The following is a 5,328-nucleotide window of genomic DNA, read 5'->3' as shown; positions in this document are numbered from 1 at the left end:
ACAGAGCTTCTGATTAAAACAGCTAGTAAATTTTATGTCAGGCCAACCAAGATTAGTTTAAAACTTACAAAAATATGCACATTTTACTAGCATTTATTACAAATTCATCTGAGACCAAAGCGAAACGGAAGTCAAACTAACTGTAAAATAGTCACCCAGCACCTTCGTGCGTACTAAGCGCCTCTAAAAAATAATTATCGTGTTGCTGTTATTTAAGACATTCAGAGCCTTTTAAACAGTTTTAAGACTTCACAACCATCTGAAAAGGCCAAAATGGCAAATATCAACAGTGAGACACCACTAAGAGGTGATTATTTGCTGCTTTAAAAAAGCAGCACTGAACTATAGAGAATATGGTTCTCCCCATGCATGCAACCACCTACAACTTACCCTGTTTGTGCCCCTCCCCTAGCCAGCTCCTGGATCCGCCCCTGCTGCATATATCCTATACAAAATTCTAACTAGCTTAACTACCAAACTAAGTACTTTAACTAAAAAACTAGCTACCTTAACTACAAAAAAACCTTAATTAATAACTTAGTTTAACAAGTCTATGCCATCTTCTGGGCATAGCTAAGCCATAATGCCTCAGGATCATGGCTTATGCCTCAGGATCATGGCTTAATGCCTCAAGATCATGGCTTCAGGATCATGGCTTATGCCTCAGGATCATGGCTAATGCCTCAGGATCATGGCTTATCATGGCTTATCGATTAGAGATTATAAGCGCCTTTTTCGGAGTAGGCGCTTATAATCTCTAATCGATAAGCGCCGTGACGGAGACAGAGCGGTCGAGACTAGACTATAAAGGCATGCATACTTAATGACCCCTATTAATAAGACCACTTTATTGTCTGCTTTTATAAAGACCACCTTCTCAGTGGCGGATCTAGGATTTTAAAAGGGGGTTTCTGAAAATTGGTATAGCTAAATAAGGCATCTGAGATTTTAGAAGCTCTGAGATCGGATTTTAGGCTATTTTTTTTGTTCGCAATAAACTCACTGTAAATAATTATATAGCTAACTGTAGGGCAAATATATGGTGAGTACAAGCTGTGGCTTTGATTGCTCTATTAGAGTAGTTACTTGACTGCTCTATTAGAGTATCTCGATCGTTTTTAATGCAGTGGGAGATGAAAAATGAAGTGTTGCTGATGGTTTAATAGCTATAAATGGTGTTAGTTAAGTGCAACTGCATGCATGCTACTGGTATACAGTTGTTTGCTATAACAAATTGTCAATACAACAATGTTCATGGAATGAGAATGCCACTAAGCTAAATTTAAAAGGGGGTTTCTGTCGAAACCCCAGAAACCCATCTGGATCCGCCACTGCTTCTGCAGTCCAAGGACACATCACATTACATGTAGGTGTACATCAGTGGTAGTATGTAGTGCAATCCCCACAGTATGCACTTTGTTTGCCCTTGTAGTACCTGCTCCAAGTCTCCTCGCCCACCAAACTTCAGCAGTAATTAATCTTTTTTTTTTTTTCTTCTTCTTCTTGCTCTCTCTTAAAATAAGTACTTAGCTATATAAGTAAGTTTATTATTAAATACACATGTAAGTTTTAAAATTATAGGATAGTTCAACTATATACCAAATGTAAATGTATGTAATAACCTTAGCCAGCTAACTTAATTTGATTGTAATTTTATACATTCAATTGTAATTGTAAGTTGTACGTATACTTTTTCTGGCTGTGGACACCAGTTGCCCACAGACCATTAATGCAGGCCTTGCCTGCATTAAAAAGCAGTTAAAATAAAATAAATAAAATAAAATATTTATCCGTTAAGTATATTGTTCATGTTTTTTACATCAAATAATGATAGTTTTTCTCTAGCTCTTTACAAAGGCCACCATTATTCACATTGCAATGATAGCTATAGGTTCCAAAAATCTATACATTTTATGACTTTTCCTAAACAGTTTGGTAAGCTAAAAAGGTTAGGCTCTAAAGGTCATCATCTCCTTATGACAGATTTGTACTTCAACAGGATTAATAATGATTGGAACAGTTTACCCTATAGCTCAGATGTTGTAAATGCTAGATCTATAAATAGCTTTAAATCTCTGACAATTTTCTTATTGATTCTAGATTTATTTTTGTTTAGATACTGTTATTGCTGTAATTATGTAATTGATCCGGTATATAGGCTGTGCCTATACTCTGGACTGTACCTTAATCATAATCATACTGACACTGTGAAAAATGAGGGATATAAGATGGTATTTCCAGTGGCTTATTGAATACAAAAAAGCTTGATATAACCTGTAGTATACTAACAATCACATGTAAGGCTTTAGTTAATGTGTTAAACATACTGAAACCATATATGTGATGGTATAGTGTGTGCATTATATTTGATATAAGCTATTTTAGGTAATGTGGTAAATAAACTGAAACCATATATGTAATAGTATAGTATGCATTATACTAAAGTATAACATGAGTATAATACAGGGTTTATATTAAGGCTTATTTGTATTCAATAAGCCACTGGAAATACCATATTATATCCCACTTTTTTCACAGTGTGAGACCTCATAATGATACGGTAACAGTGTATAGTACTAGCTATGTAGCTATATATACACTTCACTTGCATGGACTATTTTTGTATGACACATTCTATATTTATATGGATAGATGACTTGAGTTAAGTGTGCATGGGAGATGACATATCAACTCCCATGAGATACATGCATGTTTGGAACTTATTCTTTGTACAGGGGTGGTCATTGTTAAAGGTGGGACGGCCACTAAGTTTTACTCTAGAATACTTGTATAATATTATATAATAATTTTGACCATTTTCATTTTCCATTTGTTTCCAGTTTCCATTTCCACTCTTTCAATTCCCTAGCTGCAATAATTGAACTTCAACATCATTTCAAGCATTGAATGGTGCTGGATCAAATTTGAATGGTGCTAGATCAAATTTGAATAGTCACCCCATCAATTTTTAGAACTAAGTTATGATGATAGCTAAATGCTGCATGTGGTGTTTAACCAAGTAAATCATGGTGGCATTATTTTAATATAGTTTGCTAGCTAGCTAGATAAAACATTCATGTAGAATTCTTTCAAATATTTACTTGCACAAAATTGGTAGCAATTTTTACATGAGTAAATATTTGAAAGAATTTATACAATATCAAAAAAGTATTGCTAGCCAAACATCTAGATGTTCAGCTGACAAGTATGTGAATAGTTTTATAATATTGCACAAATTGAGTGGTTATTGATCCTTATTCCTTTCCAAAACTATTATATACCATGTGCACACCTGTGGTTGAGATCAAAAGCACTGCACTGTGGTATATATACCACGGCAAACTGTGGCATACCATGCTTTATAGCTACACTTACCATAATATTATATGGTGTAACTTCACACATTCCGCAAAATCCCTATCTAACCTGTAAACAAGTCTCTAACAACAAGCACTTAAATCAGCCAAGAAATACCCACCTGAGCAAGAAGAATTTTCCATGAGCTTTTGTCTCCTTCATGGATAACTCATGCATAACTCACTAATTGCGAGTAGATGAACGTGGCACTGCTAAAGAGTATAAAAAGTCTGATCCATCAAGGGTTTCTACTAATTTCGATCTTCAACAGGTGCTGTTTCACTATACATTGCTATCTATAATCATTTCATCTACTGGGGTGTAGAATATGAACAATTATAACACAATTACTCAGGATATGTGTGGGGGATCAATACTGGGTCTAGGACTTTTTTCTGCATTCTTCAACATTTCAGTTATACACATGTTTATGACCCCCTGTATTCACAGGTTTTAGCCTTCTCCCAGGTCCCTAGTGGGATAGCATTTAATAATATAACAAAATATATGCGTGAGTGTCCTGTGGGTACTTATGTGTATATTTTTGTCATATCCCTCTGTATTATAGCTAACTGTTAAAAATATATACAGCAATAGCTCATATTTGTATCTGACCTTATATTGTAAATGTATATGACTCCTCACAGCAGATAGTACCTATCAAGACACACGGTAGTGTGTCGTGCGGCCCAAGAAGCCGGCGCGTAACACCCGTAAGTATATTGACAGGAAGAAAGAAAACGCAATTTTCGCACCTCCGTAGCTCTGTGCTGCCTTGATGAAACAAGACGATTTTTGCTTTGGACACTCCATCCACCTTCAGCACTCCACATTCCAAATTTGAGCGAAATCGCTTCAAGCGTTCCCGAGATATGCGACTTCAAAAATTGGCTTAGTTTCTTCGTTTTTTTTCTTCTTATTTTTCTTCCTCTTTTCGCACACTTACAAAAACTGCTATAAAACGCGAACGACATATCCGATCGCCTTGAAATTTGGCACACAGAAGGGGGGTACAAAGGCGCATCTCTGTACCAACTTTGGCTGGAATACGATACACAGCCAAAGAGTTATGAACGATTATTCACGAAAAATAACACCGATATGTTGTCACGCCTACAGGGTAAACCGCGTATGGGACGAAGCTGAAAATCGGTGGGTGAATAGGTTAACTATTGAACCTCAAACTTTTTGTGGTTTGAAAGAAATCTAGCTAAAAAACAGGAAGATACAACGAAAAATCCAACAGTGTGTAACAATTACGCAATCGAGATTAGCTAATAAAAAACGACTGCTTGCCACGCCTACCAGATAAACCGCTTCTTGGGGTAATGCTTTGAAAATCGCTGTACAGATGGAGTTATCATCTTAGAAAGGCTGTTCAATGGTGTAGAAGAATCAGACTTAAAGCCACGGAGTTATAACACGAAATCCAACTTGGTGTAGCAAGTGCGAGATCGAGATACTCTAATAGAGCAGTCATTCTAATAGAGCAGTCATCCTAATAGAGCAGTCACCCGAAGAGAATTGAAGAGATCAGCTAGAAACAAGTAACCTGTATAGAGATCAGCTACAAACAATTCACCCTGTAGAGAGATCAGCTAGAAGAAGTTATCTTGTAGGGATTCATGCAACTATAGAAAGAGATAATTCAGCTAGAAGAAATCACCTTGTAGAGTTCAGCTACAAAGAAACCACAATGTAGAGAGTTCAGCTACAAACAAATCACCCTGTAGAGAGATCAGCTAGAAGAAGTTAACTTGTAGAGAGTTCAGCTACAAAGAAACCATCATGTAGAGAGTTCAGCTGCAAACAAATCACCTGTAGAGAGTTCAGCTACAAACAAATCTCCCTGTAGAGAGATCAGCTAGGAGAAGTTTCCTTGTAGAGAGTTCAGTTACAAAGAAACCACCATGTAGAGAATTCGTTTACAAACTAGTAACCCTGTAGAGACATCAGCTAGAAGAAGTTACC

The sequence above is a fragment of the Dysidea avara genome, chromosome 8 (assembly GCF_963678975.1).
Source record: "Dysidea avara chromosome 8, odDysAvar1.4, whole genome shotgun sequence".
Taxonomy (NCBI): Eukaryota; Metazoa; Porifera; class Demospongiae; order Dictyoceratida; family Dysideidae; genus Dysidea; species Dysidea avara.
This window is presented reverse-complemented; position numbering follows the sequence as displayed.